Source organism: Delphinus delphis, chromosome 9 (assembly GCF_949987515.2).
Source record: "Delphinus delphis chromosome 9, mDelDel1.2, whole genome shotgun sequence".
NCBI classification, from domain to species: Eukaryota; Metazoa; Chordata; class Mammalia; order Artiodactyla; family Delphinidae; genus Delphinus; species Delphinus delphis.
The window spans coordinates 69,605,663-69,625,644 of record NC_082691.1 but is presented as its reverse complement, the minus strand read 5'-3'; the positions used below and the strand labels follow the sequence as shown (position 1 = coordinate 69,625,644).

The 19,982-nt window shown below is 37.5% G+C and overlaps 1 protein-coding gene across 4 annotated transcripts in view; it reads left to right on the top strand.

Annotated features, from left to right (window-relative positions):
- The window catches only part of IMMP2L (inner mitochondrial membrane peptidase subunit 2), a 906,926-nt gene that overhangs the window by 325,745 nt on the left and 561,199 nt on the right, over positions 1-19,982 (top strand). The gene's annotated exons all lie outside the window — the stretch shown is intronic.

Genomic DNA, 19,982 nt, shown 5'->3' with positions numbered 1-19,982 from the left:
AGCAATTCTCCCATCAGTGCTTTTGCACCACACGGCAAAAAGGCAAATAACATCTTAATATTATTATGAAAATAATTTTGCCATCATGAATTCCTGGAAGGTTCTCAGGGATCCTAGGAGTCCATTGAGCAAACTTAATGAACCACTGCTTTAAGGAAAGCAACAACTCTTGGCATTCTTCACCTTGCCACCCCCTTTCAGCTAGTGTCCATTTTAATCTTTACACACAAATTGCAATCACCAATTAGTCCTTAAGTAATTTTGGAAGAGAGTACTTCACGTACCTTCCTTCAACTTCCTTGTGTACTCCAACTTTGAACAAAGTTCCATACTAAAATATCATTAGCAGTTGTTTATTTTCTCTTGGAGATTTTCTTGTAGCAGTCTACTCACTCACATACAAACCATAGCTTGCTGAAACTACCAAATTAATTTTCCTTATCTGTTTCTGAGAATTTTATTGTATTCATTTTGCAAGGATATTTTTTGGTTCTGAAAGGATCAGAATAATGACATTCACACTTTGTGGTTTTTGAATGCTTTATCTTTCACAAAGCACTTCTGCATGTGTCATCTCTTTCAGGCCTAACACCAATCCTGGGAGGTTGGCAGGACATTGTCATTATCTCCGCATGAGTAATCCCAGGTTGAGAGAGGGGATGTGGGTTGCTTAAGGCCACAAGGAATGAGTGGCAGAACAAAACTGAGATGCTCTGTTTTCGATCTCCAGTTTCCTCCACTGTAGAGCACTGTTTCTTTTCTTGTAACAATTTAAAAGGCATTTCATACTTTTCTCCCTGGTCTATGCAGCACGTTTCTGTTATCATTTATGTCATACGATGCCTGCACAGGCTGACTTTGATAAAAATACTGTGCAGCTGAAGAAATGGTGACTGCCATAGGCACTGTGGTCTCAATGGAGGCCTGATGCTGCTCAGAATTCTGCTGTAACCATGAAGGTCAATGCCTCTTTAACCTTAATAAATATCAGCCAACCCAGGTATGAAATTTTCACCTGCAAGGGAAACCTCAGAACACAATCAGTCAATGTGAGGCAAAACAGTACAGAGAATGGAGATTTGCTGGGTAATTAAGTATATTACAAAATAAACTTGACTGACTCATCTATAATCATATGCTGGGATTCATAATACAAAAGGCTGAAGTACATGGGGTGAGTTAATGAAAATGGGTTTTGACGAGTTTACAATAGCAAAGAGTGTTTGCATATTGTAAAAATTAATTAAACATTGGTTTATTATATTTCATTGTGGTCCTCCTTTTTGGCCAAGAGGGTTGAACTGAGCTTCTCAGCACTCATTTTGTTTAATTAGAACTTTTAAAGTCTTAAAAAAGAATTTGTTAGGTAATATTTTGAAACACTGCAAATGACAGAGAATAATAATACATATCCATATAGCCACCATCCAGTTTTCTCATGTTTTAGCATTTTGCTGTTTGCTTCTTTTCTTACAGAAATAGTGTTATGAGACAACTGAAGCTCTGTCTGTACCCCTCCTAGGTTACACTGGTCACTCCCCAGAGTTAATTATTATTTTGAATTTGCTATTCAGTTTTCATAATGCTTTTTATATTTTGACACATGTATTTGCATTGATAAATATCTAAGATTTTTCGTGTTTTAGTACTTTAAAAATGTGGTATCATTATGTACATTTGGCAATAGTTTTTCCCCTCAACATTGCTTTTGGGATTATTCATTTTAACATGTGTAGCTCAGATTGAGGTATTCAATGCATAGTGTTCATTAATGACTATGCTGTAATTCACGTATACATTCTATGATTGATGGCAATTTAGGTTGCTTCCAATTCTTCCTATATGAAACAGAGTTACAAGAAACATTCTTATATATACTTCCTTGTGTATATGGTCAAGAGTTTCTTTAAGGTATATACCTACAAGTAGAACTGCCCAGTCTGGACAGTATGCTTCTTCAGCTTTACTGAGTACTACTGCCAAATTGTTTTCTTTCTTTTTCTTTTTAATTTGAAAAAAATCAGATTTTATTTTGAAACAATTTTTTTTTAATTATTTCATTTTTGGCTGTGTTGGGTCTTCATTGCTGCGTGTGGGCTTTCTCTAGTTGCGTCGAGTGGGGGCTACTGTTTGTTGTGGTGCGCAGGCTTCTCATCGTGGTGGCTTCTCTTGTTGCAGAGCACGGGCTCTAGATGCGCAGGCTTCAGTAGTTGTGGCTCGCGGGCTCTAGAGTGCAGGCTCAGTAGTTGTGGCGCATGGGCTTAGTTGCTCCACGGCATGTAGGATCTTCCTGGACCAGGGCTTGAACCCATGTCCCCTGCATTGGCAGGCGGATTCTTAACCACTGTGCCACCAGGGAAGTCTGAAACAATTTTTACTTATAGAAAAGTTGTAACTGTAGTACAAAAACATGCTCACAAACCATTTACACAGATTAAAAAATGTTAACATTTTGTCCAGATCTTAACATTTTGTCTTTATATTGTGTGTGTGTGTATAAAGTATTTTTTTCCCCACCAGAACCATTTGAGAGTGGGTTGCTTTGACAATGTCTCTTCACCCTTTAATCTTTCAGTGTGTCTTTCTTAGAACTGGGAACCTTCTCTTACATAACCACAGTACAGTTATCAAGTCTGGTTTAACACTGAAAATACTTGTATCTAATCTGCAGTCCGTACTGCAACGTTGTCAGTTGTCCCAATAATGTCCTTATAGCAGTCCTCCCCTGCACCCCTCAGTCAGGGATGACATTGCGTTTACCTCTCACATCTCTTTATGCTTTTTTAATCTGGACGATTCTTTAGCTTTTCTTGATCTTTTGTGACATTGATGTTTCTAAAGAATAGAGGAAGTTAAAAGTTTCTCAATTTGTGTTTATCTAGTGTTTTCTCATGATTAGATTCAGATTATGCAGTTTTGGCTGGAATAAAACTAATGTTTTAGTGATGTTGTATCCTTCTCAAGGATTAATCATTAGTATTAATAGAATTAACTATTTTGGGATGCTTTTGATATATTTTAATTGACTAACTAAAACTCTTAGCTCTTTTTTTGATATATATATATATAAATGGAATTCAGATTCATATATATATTATATATTTTATATATATATATATATATATATCTCCATGTGTATATAAATGGAAATCTGTTATTCAGGCTGGTAGTGCTAAATTAGCTTTTTTTCCCTGACCCAAGTAGCAAATACCTTGGAGAATTTCAGTGTTTAGTAAGCTTTGTTACTTTCCCCCCTATGAATAGCACTTTATGACATAGGCTAAACTAGACAAATATGCAGTGTTATGTGGATCATTATGCAATAAAGCTGCTAAAGTCACATGGGTGGTAAAGTTTGATAGTCTCAAGCCTGTGAAGCACATATCATGTAGACATTTTAAACATAAAGCTTTAATAGGAATAGGAAAGCCACTTAAACCATTGTTTAGTTGCATACAAGTTGTTCTTCTGGACTTCTTTCATTTTTAATAAAAATTAAAAGTATTATTGTTGACATTATTTTGATTATTTGTTTCAAGAGTCATTCAGTTTCTCTACCATATTTACTTTTTTCCTTTGGAAATTAATAAGTAATATATAGGGAAATACTTTGAGATGTTTTAAATATCCTGTTTGTAATTAAAGCTTTTCCCCTTAGATTTAGCATTTATTGATCATGCTTGCCTGAATCATGTTTTACTACTATAGTTGGAAAATTGTGACTTTCTAACTGAATTATTCCTTTGTTCTTTCTATACATAGTAACGTAGTTCTTTAGTTGAACTTGAATAGATACTTGTGAGCATGAATTCTTAGTCTAAATATTAGATTCAGGATTTATTTTGTGAAATTTCTTTTCCTATTAGCCATTTGTTGACTTCTGAGAATAGAAGTTAAAATGGTATTCCCATTGCCCGAATCAATCTAGAACTACTCTGAGATCACTTATTGATTAATTTATACCTCACTTCTATTAAGGATTAAAGAAAACTTTTCAAATTAAACACAATAAAACAGGACAAAAAAGGTAAAAATCATGATTAACTTAGTGGTACCGTTTAATCATTATAGTTGAACATTGAGTTCAGATCATAGAAAATAGGCAGCTAAGCCAAAGAGACAACCATATAAAATTAGATGTGATTTCACTGTTTCATAAGACAAAGCATCTTATAAGAGCTTAATAAAATATATAAGCAAGAATAGAAGCTCACTTAATTTGAATAACATATAACTTAATTTCATGTCACCAGGAGGGCTAATTTTTGTGTTGTGCTAGCTCTATTTATTGAAAATTTATGCACTGGTAAAAACAACAGCTCCAACCAGTGCAGACTTACTTAGAACTTTTGTTTCACACTTACGGTCCTGGGTCTCAATTCCAGAGATTCTGGTTCATTAGGTCTTGAGAAGGGCCTGGGAACATCACAGGTGATCCTAAGATCACACTATGAGAAACAGTACCTCAAAGAAAAACGCAAAAGTTGTGATTTTATTGTGATCAAGTCAGTATTGCAGACTATATAAAGAGGCTTGTAAAATTCTTACAGTAGTCTCATATTTATAGTATAATAACTTTTAGAAATTCCTATTAATGAATACTTTGGGGTAGTAAATAAACAGCTAAATAGCTAAACTGAACCATTAGAGCATACACCAGTAGTCGATTTAGTAAGTCAGTAGTATAGTCTTTTACCACTCCAGCCTAATACCCATACTTCCTTAGTATTTTCATAACCTCCTTATTTTTTCATTTGTTTACTAACTTCGTTAGTTTTAGTGGCTCAACATACATGACTTTTTAACTTGTGTACATTTTCCAAGTTGTAGAAGTGTTTGTTATTTCACCTTTTTTTGTTTTTGCGGTACGCGGGCCTCTCACCGTTGCGACCTCTCCCGTTGTGGAGCACAGGCTCCGGACACACAGGCTCAGCGGCCATGGCTCACGGGCCCAGCCGCTCCGCAGCATGTGGGATCTTCCCGGACCGGGGCACAAACCCATGTCCCCTGCATCGGCAGGTGGACTCTCAACCACTGTGCCACCAGGGAAGCCCTGTTATTTCACCTTTTAAGCAGAACCTTAGGTGTTTGTTTGTTTGTTTTTTAATATTCATTATTTTGTATTAGAAGAGACAGGCCACCAATTTCCAAGATTTATTACTCTTTTGCGATAACTGGCTTTAGCCAGGGGCCAAGATTTCAGAACTGTTCATAGGAAAGTAATTTCCACTGGTGTCATTGCTAACTAAGTGAGTGACTTTGACATACATAGCTCTGGCCTACAACTGGTCAGCCTGAAATAATCAGAAACAACAACTATTTTAGTAACACTGAATACCAACCTTACAGTTTATAAAGTAGGTTTATTGGAGATCTTCCATCAGCAGAGACTTTCACAATGGCTTTTGGGTTAATGAAAATATTTTAGGTATAACTGAATGTATAAGCCTTGGACTGTTCTGTGATTTCTCTTAAGACTGTATGGGAGACATTTTATTTGTTGCCTGGGATTTATTGCTGCAGTTCTCTTGAACACTGTAATGGAAATAACTGATAAAACTTCTGAAAATATGCTGAAAGTTTACCCCTTTGTTTTATTAAATGTAGCAAATGTAGCATATAATAATAGCACTGGTACATGCATTCTTCATTTGCAGCTCTTTCAGGAGGAAGACATATATTTTCATAAGAAATGTGACATTTATAAGGATTGTACAGCTTAAAAGGTGTGCACAGAAATTGTTAAGACTTGTAAAACATTGGTTTACCATGCCTGGTTGATGACCTGTTCAAGACAACTTTAGAACAGGAGCAGTGACTTAGTTCCCAGCTTGGAACATTTGTTTATATTTTGGTGTTTATAAGATCATAGATGCTAGGCTAAACTATTTTCACATAGGGAAAGGATGACTAAGAGAAAATTCTTATTATTGTGCTTATGATTCAAATTTTCTGTCCACCATAGTCCTTTGAACTTTACTGCTTATAAAAGTACAAAAAGGGGCTCCCCTGGTGGCGCAGTGGTAGAGAGTCCGCCTGCCGATGCGGGGGACACGGGTTCGTGCCCCGGTCCGGGAGGATCCCACGTGCCGCGGAGCGGCTGGGCCCGTGAGCCATGGCCGCTGAGCCTGCGCGTCCGGAGCCTGTGCTCCGCGGCGGGAGAGGCCGCAGCAGTGAGAGGCCCGCGTACTGCAATAAAAAAAAAGAAGAAAAAAAAAAGTTCAAAGAGGCAGTAGCATTTCTGTAGCTCATTATTTTGAAAAGGAAAGTGAGAAATGAAAAATACTGTTGTGTCTCAGCATTCTGAGATCCCGGCCCCAAGAGAAGTACTGAAGACCTTCAATTCATAGTAGAGATCTAAGCATGTCAAAAATATTATATTTAATTTTATATTAAATATATGATTTCCAGAGTATATGGAGAAGGTCGATAATTACACTTCTAATACTTTTTCTGCCTTGTATTACAATTTCATTCATAGTGGTTATTTTTCAGCTTCATGATTTTGAGGTGAAGGGTTTCCTGAAATTATTATAGTTTGATTCTAATTAGATATAGCTGGCTTTGTTGTTGTTTTTAAATGGAAAAAGTAAAGGAAGTAGAACAATTTAGTTACAACTTTGATTCTGATCATTGGACCTTGGTTAGATGTACTTAGCATCCATTTCACTTTGCTTCTTTCCCTACAGTACTCCTATTTTCTTCATGCAGCTATTCTGCTCTCTTGTAGGCTAAATGCTTCAGGAGAAGCTGAGCCCTATCCCAGCTCCAGGAGTGGGATTGATTTGTCTAAAGCAAACACCATCTTTTGTACCTCTAAAAGTTTCGTCTGAGAAAGGTCAGGTGAACACTTAAGCCTACTGATGCTAAGTGCAGTGCTCCTGGCGCCTTTTTGGAAGTCATCCTAATCTTCACCTGGACACCTTCCAAAACTGATTCCCTTTCTCTCCTGCTGGGCTACTGGCTGCATCCCAATACCAGAGGGAAAACTAGCTTTATGATAAACATTCATTGTGGATTAAAGAGCAGAGAAAAACATTCCCAGCCAGGAACATTGTAACTCCACTGTGTTTGTGTGTATGTGTGTGTGAGTGTGTGTGTGTGTGAAAAAGAGAGAATGACAGAGACAGGTATCAGTAGATGAGGAACATCTTGGTAAGAATGTACATTTGCATTTTTTTCTAGAAATTTACAAAGGGAAAGCTAAAATATGCCATTTGGGGTTTTACTTTAAAGGCCTGTATGAACCAAATCATCTGCATGCTTTTGATAAAATGTCTTTTTTCTGTTCCGCTCCCCCTCAAAGACGCTTATTTTTCTCACTGAAAAATTTCAGAATGCTAATGTGGTTGACTGGGTATAAAGTCATAAAGCCAAGCCTTCTGAAGTTGAAAGGCTTATTGCCTAAAATGATGTTCTTTTGATGATATAGTCAGTTTTCTAATATTTACATTTTTTGGTGCCTCATATGGTAGAATTGGACTTCTCATCTTTTGCCCAAAAGATGTTTGAATCTGAGAAACCATTTACTTGCAAATTTTGATTTATTAGAAATTATATCCTTAAAATTAAATTTCAATGCAAATGTAAAATGTGGGATACACTTTGAACCACTCCTTTTTTTCTTAGGGAAGAAAGAAAATACAGATATAGGTAGTCCTTCACATGTTTTTCTTCTCTTCATCTTGATAGACAACTTTTTAAAACAATGCTCTTAAAAAGAGAATACCTCAAAGAATATCTGCTTGGGGCTTCCTGGAAGGAAGGTGAGATGACAAAACTAGTGATGTGTGACTCCGCACTGCAGTGACAGAGAATATAATTGCAGCAAGGTCTCCAGAGTAATTTAGAGGTAAACTGGAATTTTCCAAGAGAGAGTGAAGTTACATTAGTGAAAAAGAGACAGTTGGGAGGAAATGTTATTTTAGCCACATATTCTGGTTGTACATAATTTAAAGAGTATCAATTTCAAGAGGACAATAAAAAAGAAATTATAGTAATCAAGATAGGAAATTATTAAGGGTTTGGGAGAAAATTTCAGCCAAGAGGGAATGTGAAGATTAGGTATAAATTCTCACAGCCTTGGCTGACAAGCTGATGAGCACATCTACAGATGAGAAATGTAGAAGGAACAAAAGGATGACTTGTGTGAGAGCCAATGTTAGGTTTGTATTAGAAAGAATAAAAGTAGAATTTGAACAGAGAAGTTTCTGAAAGGAGGAGAAAAGTAATGTTTTGCCAAAGTTTGCTTCTGAGGCTTCTCTGAAGATTGACATACTTCTCTTTCATAGTTGCCTGTTTGTGGGTAGTCTGATGCTTTCTGTATGTGACTTTTCTTTTACTATTGAGGGAAATAAGATGAGAATTCAGAGAGGAGAGAATATATATGGTTTTTGAAGTTAAACTAAATGGATGTCTTCTTATTTTGCCTATTGTGTGTAGTAAACTTAATCTTAGATGTAAAAATGGCTATACTCATATAGATAAGAGCATCTGCCTAATTCCTGTTTGAAAAAATGAGTCTTACTCATTGCTAGCCATCTTAGCTGTGCCAAGGCCAGATAAGCACTGGATTTTGGGTCTGAACACACAGATTAAAGGGTAAGTCTGTTAGTTAGCAGCTTTTTGAGTCTGAGGGAGATACGTAATGACTTTAAATAGAAGGATATGTTCAGAAGTATGGATGGGAGGCTCTCGAAGGAATGGAATGGCTCTTGTAGGTGATCTAGAAAGTACCTACAGTGCAGAGGAAATAGTGCTTCTTTTTTCTGTTACACTTACAATGTCTCCGTGAGGAGGCAACCACAGACTCTTTTAACCAATAGTAAACTATGAAGAGTGGTGGGGACCATGACAAACTGATCCGAACGCCAGATTAAAGAGTGTAGTTTTTAACTTAAAGTGATTGTTGACATGTGAGAATGCAGGCCTAGTTCTGCCAGAACTTCCAGTTTTTGTTTTGTTTTGATTTTTAGAACCCTGAAATTTGCATTTTTTCAGTGAAATTTCACACGCACACACACACACACACACACACACACACAAACACACACACATATGCAATTAATTAAAAAACAATTTTGCCACACTGGTGTGGGTCAAACAAAACAAGTCTTTGAGCCAGATGTGCCCTATGGCTACAGTTTAGATCTTCTTCTTTAATCTCTTTTTTCATGGATGTTTATTGAGATCCTGATAGGTTGCATGGCTTTGTACTAGACTCTCTTAAAATGTTGAATTATATTCCAAGAAATTCCTAATAACCTATATTTTATTTAGGTAATGTTTAAACCTTTACATAAATTTGGAAGAAAAATTATGGGATTGAAAGTAAGGTTCCTAATAGTACACATTTTATTGAAGCATAGGAAGGACTATAAAGGAAAGGGTGACTGATTTCATATCTTTAATTTTGTTGAGTTGTTACCATAAACTTTGTCATCAGTGTTTCTTACAGAATTTTCTAAATAAGCAAGAAAAGATATGTTTTGAAGGTCCTACGGACAAAGGTAAAAAATGGTGAATATTTATTTTTAAAAAAGTCTCTTCAAAATAAAATCATTATCTCATTATTAAATTGACTTATGTATTTTTAAAAATATGTCTCTATTCTCAGGCTTACCAAAGTTAACTATTGATGATACATTTTATGTTGGAAAAATATGTATACTTACAACTCTTCATTATTTGTGTGATTCAGATCCTTCTATTTTTCCCACTATTTTTTAGCCATAGAATTGCAAATTAAGAATAATAACTTATTCTGGTCATTTGATAACTTTTTGGTTTTAGGGAAAACTCTAGAAATAGAGGAAGCTGCGATGATTTGAATCAAATTACCCTTGTAGGTGATTGTTTCTGGAGTGGGCACCTGTTACAAAGATCATCAAGCTATAGGTCACTGGTCCTGTGATACAGCCTGATTAAAAGATAGTAGTGGTTAGACAGATCAAGAGAAAGAGTTAACATTTGAGAGGAAGCTGAAAGAATGCCATGGAGTATCAGATGGCCATGAGGGATCATGGAAAGCCTAAACTTTATGATGAAACAAACTGTGGGTAAGATGAGGATGAAGACATTATATGAGAGAAATGAAAACATGCAGGATGTGAGGGGCAGGAGTGTTCTAGAAGAATCCAAGACAAAATAAAATTTCTACTCCAGGGAGCAGGCAGATGAGGAATAGCTGGACAATATTAATGCAATGAACCAGGACAAAGATCCATGAACCCTCGAGGCTGAAGTCTCTAAGCTCCCTTATATCCTTTCACTATCTGATCCATTCTTGTGTCAAGGCTCTTTCTTGGTTCTTCCATCGCAGTTTTCTCTTGTCCCTAGGTGCTCACACTGGTCCTTCTTCTTCAATTAATCCAATTTTCTCCTTCCCCTCACCCCTTTACTGTCTCCCACTCCCTTTATGCCGAGCTCTTACTCATTCAGCAAGTCTCACTCAAGATTTCTTTTCCTTCTAGAAACCTTTGTTGACTCCCTCCTCCTTTTTTTTTTTCCAAAGCCATGGGATGTTTTTAAACCTTCCTGGAATTGATTCCATCTCTGTTTTTTGCCCCTCCCCTTCTTATGATCTCTCAGTTTTCCCCTCTTTCTACCCTGTCAGACATGTTTACAGCCTCCAAGCCTTCCCTTTTTTCCATCCCATCTGACCCAGTGTTCGGTCCCCATTATCTCATTTGGATCATGGGATTTAGCCTCGAAGTAACTTTCTAACTGCAGTTTTCCCTATCCAGAATTTCAGATCCTTTTTCATAAAGTAAAGGAGAAAATCATATCACCCTGCTCAAAAATTATCACTAAATCTCTAATTGATATTTAATTAACTCTAATTTAATTAAGCCTAATATTGCAGACTTTCCAAAGTGAGGATCTAGTCTCCTGTACCTTTTCTGACCAATACTCACCCGTGAGGATTCTGAGGGCACCAAATTAAACCACTGGCTGCTTCCAACTGTTTTCCTTCCCAGTACCGCTCTTCATTCCATGCCCATCTTCTGGCTTTCCTCCTCCCCCTACCCCCATAAATTGTTTTTAGCTGTCTTTTAGGGTGCTGCTTCTTCCATTCTGCCATGATTTGCTTGTGTTTTGTTTTTCATAACACATATAGTCTCACATACAAAAGGAAATAGAATAGAGCTTAATCTTACACTGCTCTTAAGCACAGTGATTAAGAGCACTGGTCCTGGAGCCAAACTGCTTGAGTTCCAACAGTTCTGTCTCTACTTCTTATTCTGAGGCTTCAGAGATGTTATGCAACCTCTCTTTGCCTTAGTGTTCTCATCTGTAAAAAGGAAATAATTAGTGCCTACCCTATAGGGTCGTTGACCAGACTGAATGAATGAATACATGGAAAATACATAGGATAGTATCTGGCACATAGTAAGTGCTTAATAAATATTGTTATTGTTATAGATTGTCAAAGTCAGAAACATTTTATTGTAATGGGAGGGATTTTTTTCGTAAGTCAGCAAGTATACAAAAAGAAATGTAACAGAGAGACTCATCACCAGCATTATAAATTATTTAATTGAGTAAAGATTTAGTGAATTGGTAAATTAAGGCATTCTCTGCTTCATTTTGGGCTTGGGTATTAAGGCAATAACCATAGAACCATTTTAATCTAATTTTGAACAGTTTCCTTTGGAGTTTTAAGAGTTTCATTAAAGAAATCTCAATGTAAGGATAGCTACTTTTTCTTAACACTGAATTTTCAAGCTCTTTAGAGTAAAGGTAAGATCTGTGCTTATTTTTTTCCATTTGAGCTTTTGATGTCTTTTCTCTCTTATATCACTTCCATTAATGAGAACGCCTTCCAAATCATGGTTTAGCCTGTCTACTTAATTGTGTTTCTCAGGAATAACAGGCTGTTTTTTAATAATTGCCTGAATGACTAGATTAAAAGCAAAGATGAGGACAAGTTGAAGAACTCACTTCAGTTTCAAAATGTGACTTCCAGTTGACCCTTGAGAAGTGTGCTGTGCAGAATGTGTTTGCCTAGACAGAAGCACTGGTCAGTTTTAGTCTGTGTAGTTAAGTATCGAAGGTATGCCTTCGGTGAGATAATACAGGCAATGTCTAATAATATGCAAGTTCTCGATGAATTTGGGAAAATGAGAGTGGCCTGAAACAGGGACTACGGATACCCTAGCAGATACCACGTTTCTTTCATCTTCTCTGGCGAATCTAATGTCATTTGTCCCCCTCACCTCACCCTCTTGACCACAGCCCCTCTACCACCAAGGTTCTTAGAAGCTGAGATGATACTTAGATGGCACAGACCAATTTATTCTGGGTTGGCCATCATAACATATTTGTCTCTCAGGGGTTTTTGGATGGCAGATGACAGAAATCTAAATCAGTCTAGCTTATATTAACAGTGAAAAGGGACGGATTAAGGGATTTGGAGGATGGTGTATTGATGCATGAAATGGGGAGGTCCAGGGGTAAAACTGACCTCAGAAGTTGAGGTACTCAAATGCTGTTGTCACATTCTTCTTCCTCTTTGTCCCAACTTTCTCAGCTATGCCTCTCTGTATTTATTTTTTCCTACATGAGGCAAGGTTTAGAGGGACACATGGTGGCAATTATTTTCAGACATACTTTGCCTTAGCTCAGTTCCCCAGAAAGAAGACAGTCTTTTTCTCTCATTGAACATTTATAAAATCCCAGGGAACAGCTCTAATTGACTTTGCTTTGCTCTTCTTGTCAACTGTTGGCTTAGACTCTGTGGATAAAGGTTCAAAGATCTGTAATTGGCTAAGCCCTTGGCAGAATTCAAGTATAGGGATTGAGAACCCTACCAGAACATGTGAATTGAGAATGGGAAGTCCACCCAAGGAGAGAGCAGAAAATGGGGATGGCACCAGGCAGACACAAACAGCAGATGTCCCTTGGTATTCACAAATCTGACATTGAATTGTCTTTTACTTTCAGCACCATTGCTCTGCTTTTTTACCTGAACCTTCATATGTGTAGTAGTCATATTCTTTTATAATTGGGTTTGACCATCATTTTATTTATCCACTGAGTGTATTAAAGCATCTGTATTGTTGTGACGGCAGGAGTAATACATAATTAGGGAACAAAAGTTGCTTGCTTTTTAAAGGAAAATCTGTGATGTATTCTTTTATAAAGTGAAATGAACCTTCTAGATAAGGGTTCCCAGACCTGACTCATCGTTACAATTCCCTGGAAATTTAAGAGAGAGAGATAATATGGTTCAATACAGCATGATAAAGACTGGGGGTATGAATGGTTAAGATGATTTAGTGATTATCCCAGTTCTGTTGATGATAAGAAAAAACAAGGACAACATTAAGCAGGATTTCAGTCTTCTGGTCTGGATTTTTGAAACTTTGAACCTCTCTTTGCTCAGTCTCCTTCGTTTTCATGTCTCCTGGAAGGTGAGCAGGGCTTTCCCACTGCTCTTTTATTGTAAGACTACCTACCTGTTTGTACTCTGGGCTTTTCCTTTCCTGTTTCCAGACTTATCTGTCTGATGTTCTTGTCCCTCTCAATAACTTGATTGAAGCAAATTCTGTCAATATCCCTGAAGATCAAAAAAACTTTCTCCAAGAGCATGAGTTTCTAAAATGTAGAATGTTAAGTCCCATTGCATTCACCATATTGGCTAATGACTACTTTTACATGACAATGGTCGCCCATTTAGAGAAAAATTGGATGACAGAAAAATTAGTCCAGGGATGCTGTGATGTATCTAGTTAATTCTTGCTCTTTAGAATGTGTCCTCTTGAGAAATTATTCTCCGTATCTCACAAAGGCTACTTCCAACGCTTTCCACTCTCTCTAAGCTCCAATACTCTACTCTTCCTTAGTGGACCATCTTGCCTCTTCAATTATCTAAAAAGCAGCGAAGGATTTTGGTTTAACATCCTTCACCATCCCTCTTCTTCCTAAGAAATTTCCCTGGACCTTTTAACCTATTCCTTTCACCTTTTTCTCTGATCTTGTTTAAGAAATGATTTTCCCCTCACTCCTATATCTTCCATTGCTTCCTCTTCTCTAAGTCAATACACAGAATTCCTCCCCTTTATCTCAATATGTCTTCATATCTCAACCTTACCATTCACTATCAGATTTCTGCAAGGGAAGGGGGGAGGCAGCTGTGGGAGTTGCTGGTAGTCTGCTGAACTTTGCTAAATCTATATTTTTCCATACTTAATCTTTATTGTGAGTTCTCTTCCTCATTTTTAGCTGCCTATATCTAATATACCTTCCTTATTTTTAGGTATCTCTCAGCTTCTTAAACTGTGCTTATTCTACCTCATTGATGCCTCACGAGACATCTTCTATTTCATTTCAGCTAATGTATATGACCTCCCAGGCACAAGGGCAATACCTTGGAGTCACTATCATATTTTTCTATATCCCTTAATATTTATTTATTTTCCCAGTTATGTCAATTCTGAAATGTGTTCCAAATAACTTTAAGCTAAAATTAAATAGCAGTATATATATTATTTTGAACACACAAAATAATACATGATATACACAGTATAAATTTCATGTGTTTGTATATATGAGGCATAGTAACACAGTAAAAATTCATGAACCCATTATCCAGTCCAAGAACCAGATCATTGAATATTCCAAATTTTTCTTTTCTAATTTCAATTTAAGATTTGTGTTTCAATAACCCTCCAATTGTCCCCTTGTTACATAATATGCTTTAAAACTATATTTCTCTGCCAAGCTTCTGATGATGTGCCCTTGATCAAAAGCCTCAGGTTCCCCATTACTTTCAGAGTAAAATAGACTGTGCCTAATTCTCAATACCTTGTTGATCTGGCCCAACCTGTGATTCAGCTCCATTTTCTACTATTCCCATTGAATCACTCCATGCTTCAAACTCAAAGTGTCTTCCTTCCTTCTTTCATTTCTTCCTTTCTTTTCATGAACAAGCCACTGCTATTTTCTTTGCACACCTTTGCTCCTGTAATTCCACATTGAAGCAGTCCCTGGAATGTTCTCTGTCTTATCTCCTTTGGTTAAAATCCAATTCATGCTGTAGGGCCTATCTGAAATGCTTTCATATTTATGCAGACCAATCATACATGATCTCTGAAGCACTCATTCTCTCTGTCATTGCTTTGAAGTATTTGTAGTTTTCTTATATTTCTTTATACCCTTCATGTATTACATAAGGTCTTGTATAAAGAGTACACTTAATAAATATGTGTTAAATTAATTGTTGGAGAGAGTAACTGAACTGAATATTTGTTTCCTCCTATAAAAAAGGATATAATTTCTGCCTAAGTTAAATTTCTTATTCTGTCTTTTTCCTTTCATTCAAGGTAGGTGTAGGGAAGACCAGAGTCCCTATCCATATCTATACAGTTAGAGGACAAATCACAAGATTCTTAAGTTTTGGTATTTCCTATTTTGATTGGTGTTCCAATTCTCACTCTAAGAAAACATTCTTCTTTGTAAATTTGAAGATTTCTTAACTGGGATTCTCCCTTCAATACTCACAATACTATAATAGTACAACGGCAATTTTTTATTTTCTTTTAGACTTTTCCTTAAATGGCAGTACTATGATTAAGAGTATAAGTGGATGCAATATTTCTTACATTTTACCAGTTGGTGAGCCTAGAAAAGGAAACACACATTAAAATGGGTGATACTTAACTATATTAGGCATAGAGAAAGGCAAATATTTCTTGCCTATGGCAGTAAAAAGACACCTTAATGGGGTTACAAGTAGGTTTGCAGATAGTCCTTAGAGTCTGCCTGGTTGAGGAGATTTCTATCTAGAAACAGCAGAGTAGATTAGATGAATTTTATAAGTTTTTACAGCTTGCAGTTTATGTGTGAAACAAACACACCCAGCTTGAAAACTTCAAACTGACAAAGTAGAGAGAGCCACATAATTATGTTGGAAATATGCTCTATCTGTAAAGAAGAACTTTTTAAATTTTAAGACAAACATGCCACCGAAATCTCTAGTAATCTTCACATCAGGGGTCCCTTCCTATGGAACTGCTGAGGCTGAGGTAATTTTAATTAAGATGAGACAGGGAGTCAAGAACGTAAAAAACAAAGTCTCAGACAAAAGGCGTTACTTGGAAGGGAGGAAAAGGAGACGGGATTGATTGTTAGCTCTTAGAATCTGAACAGACAGGGAGAACATGAGGCCTCTCTCTGCAGATTGCAGCAGGGCTGATAGGCAGGTAGTATGGGGCCCAAGAGACCAGGAACACTGGGTCGTTTTTCTCTACCTGACCCAAACCCTCAGGCCCACATATAAGTGTCCTCCTTACCTATTTCTGGGCAGGTTCTGGATGAGATACTTGTGCTTACAATAAAGATAAGTGGGGCTTCCCTGGTGGTGCAATGGTTGAGAGTCCGCCTGCCGATGCAGGGGATGCGGGTTCGTGCCCCGGTCCGGGAAGATCCCGCATGCCACGGAGCGGCTGGGCCTGTGAGCCATGGCCGCTGGGCCTGCGCGTCCGGAGCTTGTGCTCCGCAACAGGAGAGGCCACAACAGTGAGAGGCCCGCGTACCGCAAAAAAAAAAATAAAAAAAAAATAAAGATAAGTGAAGAAAGGCTATTTTATAGCTCAAATACCATTCTGTATTATCGCTAGAGTAATAAGGAAGTGTGATCTTTAAAGACTTGTTTAATACAATTATGTCTTCCAAAAAGTCATTTGCTCTTAAAGAATGATTGAACCATACTTTGTGTTATTATTGGAGGGCATCTTACTGTGATAAAGGTGGTAATTATTTATCTAGATAAGCAATCTTGTTGATTGACTATAGCTAAACCTTTGGCTTTTAGGCTAAGAAATACCTTTAGGCTTTATTGGTATACGAGTAAATGGAACGTGAGTATTAGTTGTACCAGTTTTAACAGCTGAAGTTACATACTAATTTTTGAGTTTAAATGTAGTTAGTGGTTGCTTACTTTCTGAAACTAACTTTTAAATTGATTAAGAAATTTGTGCTCTTTTCCTTCTCATCACTGTATTTTCATAAACGCTCTTATTTTTAAACTATAAACATGGAGCCAGCACCCCTGTGCATAAAGTGCCTCAAAGGATAATTAGATGCTTATAATGGTACTTGCTTTGAGATAGCTAATTAAAAATATCTATTGCTCCCAAGTCTAATTTTTTTGAGTAATGATCACATAGTAGCAACTATGAAAGTTAAGTTACAGCCAACCTCACTGAAGAAAAAAAAAAAAGTAAATATGTTGTATTTTATATAAAGACCTAGAGAATGGCACCAGACCAGTCTTTCCATTTTCTACTCTGTATTCTGTGCCCAGCCTCTCATACGTGTGGACACTAAACCACCTACACTATGCTTCATTCATCTGATTTCACTCTATTTGTTTTCATTTATTTTATAACGCTTCCTTTGGCACCAGGGAGATAATTTTCTCCCTCTTTTCTACCTTTTGTTGAACCTCTGAAAGAAGGCTTTTGTAATTGGGCTTCACAGTTTTAAGAAACACTTCATAACCTGCCAGTAAAAATGTCAGTTCTCTGGGCCCGGGCATAATTAAATAAGTATCAGTGTGGTAATTCAGCCACAAAATAAAGTAATTTTAAAGGGATTATTAATTGAGTACTTGCTTTGATTTTGGAATTCTAATCAGTAACAAGCTGTGTTATGGACAAAATCTTTCTTGCTTTCACCATTTCCATTACTTGGATTTAAAAATATTAAATGAAACTGTGTCAATAAAATTTTTACTTTATTTTTCTGAATGATTCTCCTGAGAGAATCTTGTTAAAATATCAACAAATTAGGTAGGGACAAAATGTTTAGCTGTGAGTCTTTAAAAGCAAAGCTGAGTGATACAAGCAATGTATAAAACTTTGTTATGGACTCTGTTGGAAGCCGTTACTTCCTGATTGAAGACTGAAAAAAAGTGCAAAATTGAATTTTGGAGGCTAATCATAGTTTGTTTGGTAGGGAGTCCTTTGAGCTGAGAGCAGCAGGAGGAAGACAAGTGTGTAAAGTGATGGGTACTGTAATGATGAGGTGTGGATTAACTAGTGGTCATTCTGGGAAAGGGTTAGTTTTCAGAGCAAACTGAAGGGTGATGTAGTAAAATCAGTCTTCTAAAACAGAAAAGCTCCAGAGTTCCCTGGTGCTCTGGTGGTTAGGATTTGGCACTTCCACTGTTGTGGCCCGGGTTCAATCCCTGGTTGAGGAACTGAGATCCTGCAAGCTGTGCAGCCTGGCTGAAAAAAAAAAAACAAAAAAAAACCCCCCAAAACAAACCAAAAAACCACAAATGACTCCCTAGAACAAAGAAAACAAACAAACAAAACAAAAAGCTCTGTCTTTTGCTAGGAATTAATTGGTTGGTTGTATAGTTTTAAAGCTACATTTGAAGTCTGGGAATGGTAAGGGGGAGCAATGACTTAGAACTCAACATAATTATCACTGACATTAATTGAGCTTTTATTTTGTTCTAGGGGCTACAGTAAGTGCTTTAGTCTATCAACTCAATTCTTACACCCCTGTGAAATAAGTCAGACCCCCATGAGGAAACTGAGGCACAAAGGTTACTTTATTAGTGGCTGAGCTGAGGTGTTTAACTCAGGCAGCCCAATTCCAAAGCCCGAGTGTTTGGCTACCATTGTATGTCCCTTCCGAGGGAAATTTAATTGATAGTGATGCTTTAAGTACATTTCAACCCAGTGCTGTATCCTAATGATAGTTTTTAAATGGCTATTACTAAATGGAGAGATAGGGATTTGTAGAAAGTTTGACATTAGATATCCCATAACAGGGAGAGACAACCCACCTCCGCCAAGGTTAACTCATACAATAGATTTTTCTTGACAATCTTAAAAATATTTTTTGATATTTATTTATTTATTTACTTGGCTGCGTTAGGTCTTAGTTGCAGCATGCGGGATCTTCGTGTAGCATGCAGGATCTTTCATTGTGGCATGCAGGCTCTTCGTTGTGGCATGTGGGCTTCTCTCTAGTTGTGGCCCTCGCGGGCTCTCTAGTTGTGGCATATGGACTCCAGAGCGCGCGGGCTCAGTAGTTGCAGCACTCAGGCTCTCTAGTTGTGGCGCATGGGCTCTAGGCCACATGGGTTCAGTAATTGTGGTGCACAGGCTTAGTTGCTCTGTGGCATGTGGGATCTCCCCGACCAGGGATCAAACCCGTGTCCCCTGCATTGAAAGGTGGATTCTTAACCGCTGGACCAGTAGGGAAGTCCCTTAAAAATATTTTTTGTAGGGCTTCCCTGGTGGCGTAGTGGTTGAGAGTCCGCCTGCTGATGCAGGGGACATGGGTTCGTGCCCCGGTCCAGCAGGATCCCACATGCCGTGGAGCGGCTGGGCCCGTGGGCCATGGCTGCTGAGCCTGCGTGTCCGGAGCCTGTGCTCCGCAATGGGAGAGGCCACAGCAGTGAGAGGCCTGCGTACTGGGGAAAAAAAAAAAAAAAAAAAAAAAAATATATATATATATATATATATATATATATTGTTTTTTTTGGTAAAAGTTATTTTTTTCCAGAAACAATTAAAGAATGGTAGATGGCAAGTGCTGGTCTTCTTTTATGTACTTACTTGAAATGTTTACTTGATGTGCCCATCTGGCCCCTAAGAGTAACACCTCAGCAAAGATGTCTCCCCCGATGAGGCTTACTGTCTGCTTATTTGTTTTGTTCTATTTTGTTTTCTTGTTCTCCTGCTTGTGAGATGAGAATAAGCTTCTAAGGCTGTGCTCTCACTTGAAACAATCTGAAGATCGGAGTCACTGATTGTGTTACTACACACCAGAAAGAACATAAGCGTAGACCCTACCTTTACTGCAATTTGAGAAGCTGATTTGCGGGAACAAACGGAGAGACTGGAAAATTGCCTAGCAAGTCTGGGCTTATGTAGTTTACAGCTGGAAAGCTAAGGGGGACTTAACTTGCATGAAGGGATATTAAAAGAAACATGTTCTTGTTTGTTTCCTCAGGATGA